Source organism: Eurypyga helias, unplaced genomic scaffold (genome assembly GCF_000690775.1).
Source record: "Eurypyga helias isolate BGI_N326 unplaced genomic scaffold, ASM69077v1 scaffold5990, whole genome shotgun sequence".
Taxonomy (NCBI): domain Eukaryota; kingdom Metazoa; phylum Chordata; class Aves; order Eurypygiformes; family Eurypygidae; genus Eurypyga; species Eurypyga helias.
The window spans coordinates 152,969-163,353 of NW_010224935.1; positions in this window are offsets into that span (position 1 = coordinate 152,969).

The window sequence follows — 10,385 nt, forward strand, 5'->3', positions numbered from 1 at the left end:
AGGCTGCTGGGTTTGTTTCCGAGCGGGACGCAGCCTGCGTGTGCGACAGCATCAACGCGTTGCCTGGCGAGCGCCGGCGCCCAGGTAAGCGAACCAACTTCCCTGGGGTTGGGCATTCCTTGTTCTGCAGCAGGAGCAGCTGCTCTCCGGCTGAAGGCACCAGCCATGCTGCGTCACTCACATTCCCAGAGCTTTGTGAACCCCCGCTTCCGGATGCGTGAGGGACAGCAGTTGCTCACTTACTTACTATCGTTTCTAGGTGAGCAGACGCTTGCCTCATCTATCGCTGCGCCAGCACCTAGCGGAGATTAAACTGCCATAGATACTTGCAAACCAGTTTAATTCACGTATATTTGTACAATTTGTATAAAAAAAAAAAAAAAGAAAAATAGGTACTTGCAGACATTAACATAAAGACCAAACAATATTTTCTATTTATTTAAAAAGCTTTAAACATACAGAAGCAAACCCCTAATTATAAATGCATCGTTATGCATAGATTTTACTGTTTACACCATACCACTGGCTGCTTTTATGTGTCATCCAGGAATCTACTTAAACTCCAAGAATTCTTAAGCATTCCTCTGAGCTTCCTGGCCTCCGACCTGCTGTCTGTCTTACCGAGCCATTGACCTCCAGCTGAAAACATTGCGCTCAAAAAAAGGAAAAGTCAGATCTTTAACAAACGATTAAAAGTGCATTAACTGTAGAATTGTTTAATTCCATAAACGTTTAAACAAGTCAGTGAAAAACACCACCCTGTGAATTAGCTTTTTGCATTACTGATTGTAAAGTATCTTTTTAATAAGATTCTGATACTGCAAACTTCTAGTCTTTCCTCTTGCGCGACCGTCCGGTCATGCAGGATCCCCGCAACGCCCACTGCGGCACGCGGGCGCCATTTCACACCCGTGACTGCGTGTGCAACGCTCGTGCTGCATCTCCCCCTTCCTTCTTAGAACAACAGACTTCAGCCTGGTGAACCGGAGCCCGCTCGTAAAAGGTGGTTGCAGTTTGCCTTGTATTTTGCAGGAGACAAAATGCCTATTCCATTCTAAACAAATCCAGAAGGACGCCACTTCCCAGTAGCTGAAAACTAGGTTGGCTGCTTATTTTTTGCTGTACGCAGTTGTAGCTAAAAGTAGCGATGGCTATTCTGCTGAAGTGTCCTCGCCAAGAGAAGAGTGCCCCTTACGACATCTATATCCAATTGTATCTGGTCCTCCGATGAGGTCTGGCAAAACACAGTCATCAATGAATGGTTTCATAAACACCAGGTGATTAAAGTAAAGGATTTATTATAATCTGCTTACAGTCGTTTGCAAAGACAGACATACGTTTTTGCATAAAGATATAAATTGCTCTTTAAAACTAATTTAGTGTGTTTAATTATATGAAGTTTCTGTGAATTATGAATTGTACCAAACCAAGATTAAAAGTAATAAGGTACAAAAATAGGAGCAAACAGACAACAATTTGGACTGGGACAGGCATTTAACAGTGAAGTGTAGAATATGGCTTTGCTATTTTAATCAAGCAAAGTTACTCTGAGACAGAAAAGGAGGCAGTAACTTTGTTAATATAAAAAGCTGCTGCAGACTGTATTCCCCCAGAACCTGGCTTTGAAATTTTCTATTTCAGCCTTGAAACGTACATGGAAAGATGGATGTAGGACTGCATCTCCACTGTAAACAACCAGTCTGCATGCTGTGTATCTCGCGTTGGAAGTTTGGCTTTCATATTGCTGTGCAGGTCAGTAGTTCAAGATCTGCCTATGAATTAGACTTCCAAAATGCAAATAACATGTATGTATATATTTATATATAAAAAACACCTCTCTGAACGCAGTCTTTACAGGTTACCCGTTGCATAAGGCAGGTGTCATTTAAAAAGACAAGCAGCACTGACTGTCTTCAGTGCCCCAAGGCGCACCTCAGAACGTGGACTGGGAAAGGCTGTAGGGTTCTGCGGCTGAGGGCTGCTGGAAAGAACTGCTGCCCCGAGCTCAAACCTGCTGCTGGCACCCACAGGGAACGCCACAGGAACACTCCTCTGCCTAAACACGAGCTGGGGGAGCAACAGTTGAGCCTCGGGACCATTCACCTGTCCTCTAGTCTACTCCAAAATTTTGTATTTACTTATAAACTGTGAAATCATGAACATCACCTCAAAAAAAGTTTTTTTTTTTTGCAGTCTTATTCTAGAGAAAGCATTTTTGAGACAAAATCAGACCGAGTTGAACGTGTAGCGTGAACATTTGCCTCCTCAGCTGTATTCTGACTGTTACCAAAATGCTTAGAGAGTTACGCACAGTGTTATAGTTTCTGACTAAACACTCTACCCTTGCCAGTACCTTCCCATCCCTCTCACCAACCTGTCCCTCGCACAAGCTGCACGTTCCCTTCATCATAACCACAGATACCTCTCCCCTCCCTGAAATAACCACCTGACCTTTTAAGATGGTTTAGGTATCCTGTATTCAAAGGAAAACCGACCAAATCTGGGAACCCCTAGGGAAAACAGAAACCCCATTCACCATCTTATTCACCCCTCTGCCCCAGAGGGAGAGAAGGGGAGCGGTGGGCAAGCACTCGCTAGTGTCATTAGGCTGGCAGAAGCCTTGGAGAGACCATAATTTGTCTTGTTAAATGAAACCTTCGTAACGTGGCAAACACAGCATCGTGCAGTTTCCGACGGAAGAGTGAAGCAGGATTTCTCGGACGCGCTCAGGTCACGTACGCTTGCGAGCGGGACGAGAGAGAGAGAGAGAGAGCGGAAAGTGGAAAGGCTGCAGTACAACTGAAAAGGTTAAGTGTGGTTATTTACAACAGATACTGTAGGATGGTAAATTAGATATGATGCTAAAAAAGGCACAGCTTTCCCTTTCTTAAATACACTGTAAACGGTTCATTATGCATGCAGAACATTTCACTTTACAAAAAAATTACCTTGTTTGTTTAGACAAAGATAGTACTTAAATAGTCTCCAGCAAAATAGAGTTCTTTCAAAAATACTTTCCCATTCATCCTATTAACCATTAAAGATTTTTTTTGTCTCATTTACAAAAGTTCCTTACACCTTATGTCAGGTCCTTCACGATTTATACATACAGCAATGTACAGTACAGCAAAAGACTGCGAAAAATTATTTGTAAAGCCAGCACAATAGATACTCTAAATGGATACCAGGGCATCTGCTTTCACATCTTACCCGTCTCAATTAAACAGCAGACGGGCACCTCGCACAGTGCCTGTCCCCTGTGACGGGGTAACATGGGGTAACAAATGCCACAGGTGGGGATAACGGAGTATTCCACACCAAGGGTTCTGTTATTACTTTACACGTTAGGGTCGGTGGGTGTGTATATGCGTGTATATATATAGGCTCTGTCTGGTTTTTTTACAAGAAAGGAATATTAATGCCCCATATTGACTTTACGTTTTATGTGCAAACCAAGGGTAAGCTTTAAAAAGTTCTCATTAGTTCTCGAACCCTTTTAAAACAAGCAAACAATACCAGAAACTACATGGCATATTTAAAACTCCATCTGTTAAAATATCAAAATCAAAGAGTTATTGACTAGATATGGCTTTTCATCCAGAGGAGCAGGAACATTTTCTAAGTGTTTTAGGGTTACGGGGTTGCTTCCAAACCTCTAGGTCTTGCCAAATCCGCTCTCCATTCCCCAAACCCTCCGTATGACTTTAGACTATCCAGAGACTGCTGAACAAGTGTAAATAGCATGTTTAAAATATGGTTTCTTGGGTCCTTCATGGGTGTGGAATAACACAGGGAAACTTAAGGCAAAGTTCTTCCGTTTAAGACATTTTCTATCACTTCCTGTGAAAGTACAGGGGCTTGGCATTCCCGGATTCCACCTTTGGTAGCTGGTCACTGATGATTTCCACCAGCATGGCTGGGAACTCTACTTTCAGTGCCTGAGACTCTCGGAAGGTGTAGAAACAGAATTCCAATAGGTCGCTAACAAGCTGGAATACAGAAACAAACAGTTTTTAGGAAAAACACAGAGGATTCTGCATGCCAACAACAGCTTACTGACAATGGGGTGTTACCAAGAAACAGCACCTTGCTCTCATCTGGCCGCCCTTCAGCAGAGGTTAAAAAGCAAATGGAAGAACTCAAATCCCAACGTGCTGCTTAACAGGTTTAAAAACCAGCTAACCGGGAAAACCTAGACAGCATGGATTTGACTTCTCAGCGTAACCGAACGTTTCACTTCACTAACGGGCCACTGGCCACCGTGAGAAGCCCCAAAGTCCCCAGCGTCTGTGAAGATAAAGCCGCCTGCCCAGAGGGAAGAGATCAGCCACGAACACCTACTGTACCTCTGCGTTTCGGCTGGGCACGCGTTCGTTGAAGGGGGTACCGGGTTACCTTCAGTGCCCATCCCAGGGGCCGCAACCTCCAACTGCCAGCGCAGCTGATAGCGCTCGTGGCGTTGAGCTGCAGCTGAGTCACCCTGTAGCATCACCGGCCGCGTGTCCAGCTGCTACCGTGGTTCTGTTTAGGTATCGGTGTGTTCAGTCCACACACCCCAACCTTTTCCTGCTTACCGCTCATTACACTACAGAGGCAAGATCTAGGGAAGTATTTCTTTTTGGGAAAAAAAAAGCAGCAGCCTCAGTTCCCTGTTTCCGCAGCGGTGGCTACCAGCACTTTTGCCTTCTTTTAGTGGCTTAAGCGTAATGGTAAATGGCACGCCACACAGGTCCCGTGAGCTTTTTGGTGTGGGGTAAAAAATACCGTCTGTCTTCAAAGCACCAGCAACTTTAGCCTGACTTTACCCTCCCTCAGGCTCTGTTCTTCTCATCCGCCAGCTACAGAGCTTCATCCTGGTCTCCGTGTTAGAGGAAGCTTAACAGTGCTACGAGAATGAACATTAATTTTGGCTTCTGAGCATTTTGATTTGTTTTGTCTCTCGTTCTGTGCTAATTTCTGTGACCAAAATGGCAAGCTGCAGCTGACCTTCCCTGTGAACCAGCACGCCGCTGGAGCAACAGAACCTTGCAGACCTCTTCCAGCATCACTGCTCAGGGAATCACTCCAGTTTTAACGGCAAAACCATGGCAGAGCAATCTCACAGCTCGAGCTACAGGCGTGCAGGATTTTGCTAGGCTGCTTTTACACAGGGCTTGGATACTGTCGAGGAGTCCTTGCTCACGACCGTTAGCAGGGAGAGAGTGTTGTTTTAACTGGGTTTTTTGGTCGCCGTGATCTGAACACATCTCCTGACGCGTTACGGTGCGAGGGACCCTTTGCAGTCTTTAAGAAAAACGCAGCGCAGCTCGGGCAGGAGGCAAGTCGGCTTCCGAGGCAGCCATGGCTGAAGCCCATCTACGTTTCAGTGAATCGTTTCCATTGCGGTTGACAGAACTACGGCGTAGCGCAACCAGGGGAAACTTAGAGCCTCTGCTGTTTAAAAATTCAGAAAGTTACGCACAGCTGAATTTTGGGGCCTTACGTCCTCACAAAGGACTTCAGCTACACACGCCGAAGCGGCCTATGGAACACAAGCTTGTAGTTTCAGTTAACATCTAGAGCTGTGCTCTGCAGCAGTGCCCCCTTAGGGTAAATGGACTTCTGGAAGGCAGAAAAGGAAACAGAAAAATACACCCAGGCAGCAAGAGCCCACCGTCCTGCGGCACCGCACCTCAGGACTTTCACAGCCGTTCTGGCCAACATACACGCCATTTATGAACAAGACAGAGAAGTGCTGATGTTGCTCAAACACGTGACTTTGCCACTGAGCACTACGCCAGTCTGTCTGCTGTTGCTCCCTTCATTCCCGATGATCTGGTGTGCCATGAGGCAATGCTGATTAATTAAACAGATGCATGCTACGTAAGTAGCGTAGGCATAATTTGGTTTTCGAGGGGAAAGAATGCTGATGGTTAAAGGTTTACTTTACCCAGTAAGAGGAGGCTGTTGCTGCATGTGCTGTGTGCCAAAAATATTCCAAACTTAACACACAACCAAAGCGAAGGAAATGTAATCCTGGTGTAATAGCCACTGCTTGCTCCCTGTCTGTGTCGTCCAACACCAGCACCTGAGCAAACCCAGCCTCACGCCCCAGCACAACCTTGGCCAGAGCCTGATGAGCCTAGTGCTCCTCTGGAACCTGAACACCAGCAGTGTGACACCACTGAACGTGAGTGAGGGGGTCGGGGTTGCCTCTGTCACACTGCGAGCCATCCCTGCTGTGCTGACGGCTCACCTCTGGTGCGCTCCAAGCTAATCCCTGAATGCAGGGAGACAGGTCCCACAGAAAAGCCTACGTGGGAACTATTAATTCTGCCCTCTCCGCAAGCTTTTAGTAGCACTGAGTAGACAGGTACATCTGGCGAGTCTGTGGGCAAAAGGGGAATGAAGAGTATCGACGCTCACGAGGAGAGCGCAATCCAGCCCCTGCAATACATGAGTTAGCAGTCCGGGGGGAAAACCAGGATGCCATCACAGACATGCTCGTAACTCGGCACACTGAGAGTCACCACTGAGGAGAAAGGTGAAGTTTACGCAGCAATTGAACAGAAAATACTTCGAACCTCCCACCATGTAACACCTGGGTTTGCGGCCCCAAGGACACTATGTGTTCTATACCTGTTGACTCTGCTGAAACCGTTGTTCTCATCTTTCTTGAGCAAAGTTACCAACTTCGCTGTACTTAGGAAGCACACCCCGTGTCGCAAGGGATCTCTTTAACCTTAAAAGCCACGTGGCTTTTGGGGTTGGGGAAGTATTTCTAGCACTGATTTCCAACGGCAGAACGCATGGGGGAGAATCGAAGGATGGCTCGGCAGTACCGCGGCGTAAACAGTACGGTAAGGGCAGCTAGAGAAGGCTGCGGGAGGGAGAACTGAGCCAGGAGCTGCGCTCTTTCCTGCAGGCACGTTCTCGTACGCTTTCAAAGGCATCATGACCCCCGCCAGCCCAGCAGCCTTGGCGTGAAGACGCACCAAAGGGATGAGAAATTCAGGTCCCACAGGCAGCGTTAATTCTGAATTCTGGGTACCTGCCTCCGCATTCCACGCAACGCTTGCCTGATAATGCCAAACTACGTAACAGGTAAAGAATTCAGCTCATCTTTTGCCTTAGCAGAAGCTCCCTCTCAGACAGAGATGAGGAATTCTGCTCTCCTTCCTAACGCACAAGCCCTGTCGTTGCCGCGACTGCCACTGATACGCCCCAGGTTGCAAGTGAGGTAACGCAAGCTTCCCAGCACCTCCGAATCTGGTTTAGGAATCTGCTAGACCAAATATACTTCTGATTGTTCCCCAAAGGCGTGTGAAATCCCTCTGCTCTAAGAAGTCCTGACTACATTTTTACCTGACTGCTTTTAACCTCCACTTGTGGTAGTTCAGACTGGAAAAGCTGCCACTCCCTCCGGTACAGCAGCGTGCAAGGCAACTTGAATTAAGCGGTGTGAATGACAGCACCATGCTTTTCACAAGCGGTGCAACGCTGACTAGGCACGTATTTACTCTTACAGTCTCCTGTTCTTCCAGCTACCGAAATGTTACAGCTTAGCAGAGCACAGACACCCCAGTTCAGGCCACATTTCCTCGAGATGCAACCAGGACACCGTTCGTACCGCTGTCGTAGGTAGCAGCTACTCGGCTCCTTGGAGCTGGCAATAAAACACGGCTCGATACCTCTGACGGCGCTGCAAACCTCCCTCTGTACGCGGGGCATTCGGGCCAGTGCTGGGGGACGGAGCTTGGGTACAGCCAGGCTTTCAAAGAATCACAGAATATACAGAACAGTTTGGGTTGGAAGGGACCTTAAAGACCATCTAGTTCCAACCCCCCTGCCATGGGCAGGGACACCTTCCACTAGACCAGGTTGCTCAAAGCCTCATCCAGCCTGGCCTTGAACACTTCCAGGGATGGGGCATCCACAGCTTCTCTGAGAAACCTGTTCCAGTGCCTCACCACCCTCTCTGTGAAGAACTTCTTCCTGAGATCTAAACTAAACCTCCCCACTTTCAATTTAAACCCGTTACCCCTTGTCCTGTCACTACAGGTCCTTGTAAAAAGACCCTCCCAGCAGCTTTGCCCAGCTGGGTCCTGGGTATCTCCCAGAATGGCAGGCAAATAGCACTCAGTAAATTAACAGGCGCTGGGTTGCAGGGATGCAGACACATGGGTCGGAATTATCACACCACATGCCCCAGACTGCTGGAAGATGTGACAGCTCTTCTGCCAGCAAGGGGGTGAGATGTGGGCTCTAACCCTTCACCGCCTCAGCTGTTAATTAGGAAGCTCTCAGCACTACCCTACAGCGTGCCACGTTCAAACGTTCTGAAGGCTACAGCAGCCTCAGTAACTCCGAGATCTCTACTTAATCAATCTCTGCGTCTGTGTGCTGTATTAAGCACCTCTGAGAAATAGTATTAATCAAACATCATTTTCTGTTACCAGGGTGGGGTTTCCATCCAGTGGACTACTTCACCCATACCGTTCTTCATAATTAAAACAATGAATCCTCTAATGAAGTCCCCCAAGTTCATACAGTTCCCGTGACCTTCAAGCACTTGCAGAATTTTTACAGCAAAAAGAATTGATTTCAGTTTGGCAACCTCACCCTGCCCTTGTATTCCCAGAAACCGAAGAACTGCCTCATTTGCAAGGGTGCGCATTTCTGTGCTCAGCTAGGTTTCTGCCTTCCAAGTCTCTCGCGGTCTCCACGTGCGTTACAAAAGCCCACAGTCACTTCTCCATCAGGAGCATCTTTGCGATGAAGCCTACGGATACAGCAATTAAGACAGCGGTAGGGTAACAACATGATGCTGACTAATTTCTCCCTATTATCAGCTGCAGCTATTACTGTCAGAAACCTCAGCGTTCTCACGTAAAAATGACACTCCAAAAAAACCTCTCTCCGTCCCTCTCAGGAATGCGCCTCTAGCCGTTTCCCACAGAGCGGGTGTGCGCCGGGAGGAGGCAACCTTGCAGCTCTGCGCGAAGCAACCGCACGGCCGTGGTGGCTACCTGCGCCGAGCCAGCCTCCCCAGGAGGCCAAGCTGCTGCCCATCAGCCGAGCAGCTGCATCTTGCCGCTTACGTCCAAAACCTGCGCATTCCCACCCCCGCGGGGGTGGGGAGCTGGCTGCTCTGCCAAGGTAAGAAGCAGCAGCCGAGGCCAGCCAGGCTCCCCTCGCCCTGGGCAGCAAAGAGCCCCACGTGAGTCTGGGGCTGTGGCAACCTCCTGCTTTTTCCCCTTCACACAGCGGATACAAAGCTCCTGCTTCGCAAACGGTGAGGTTAAGGAAAACCATTGCCAGCCAGGTCTTGATTATACCATTGCCACTGTATTCCCTTTTGCTCCCAGTCCTATGAAAATCGCATGGTGTAAATCAATTATTACTCTGCGGGCTGAGGATGTAAATTACTGCCCCCCGGGAGGGCTCGCAGGCTGACTCCCAGCAGTACAGGTGTCATTTGATGCCACAGTGGCTGATTCCTAGCTGCCTGTGAAACCTTGAACCCTAATCCAGACAGTAAAACCTCCCAGCAAACATGGAGAAAGGAAGGTAAGACGAAGGGACGAAGCCTCTGGTCACACCTCTGCAGCCAGCGAGAAGTAAAGGTGGGTAACAGGCATATGGATGGGGCACTAACAGTATCTGACTAGAGCAAACGCGGAACCTAGCTGTGCTGGGACAGGGGCATCGGTCTGATTGGGGAAGCGCACCCCTTTCTTCAGGTTTTCTCCACAAACACGTGCGCACCGACACCAGGGCACAGCATGGAGGAACCTGAGCTGAACTAATTTTGTATCCGTGGAGGGTGCACGCCAGCCCACAGTATCGCTCACCAAAGCACCCTCAGCCCTTGGCCACTTCAGAGCCACGTCTCCCCTGCTCTTCTGCCAACAGCGGCAGGGTCCTGCCCCCCAGCAAACACCTGGTAACGTGCTGGAGAAGAGATCCAACCCCCACAAACCGTGCAAGACGGCCCTCAGAGTAGCCCCTGCCTACACGAGGAACGTGAGAATCGGCAACACACACCCGTGCACTCTTGCACCGCTGCTGCCTTCGCAGGGGCCGCACTGGCAGCGGGGACTGATAGAGCCCCAGTAACAGGGAAGATGCCTACTCTGAGCATTCAGGCGCTGGCACTAAACCAAGGCTCCGAACAGCCCATTAGCTGTGGGACGCGACTTCGGCAGATCAGCAGCAGGAGTAAGTGCACCCAAAGGTGCTGGCAAACAGCTGAGGGGCTCCCCTGCAGCTTCCTGTTTGTGGGACAGCGCACCTGCAGAGGCAGGTCTGCGTCCAGTGCGGCGTGCCTCGCAACCTGCCCCTCCAGGAGCTCTGTCCTCCTTCCCACTGTCCGCTTTTTCAGTGAGCATAATCCTGGCGCGCTC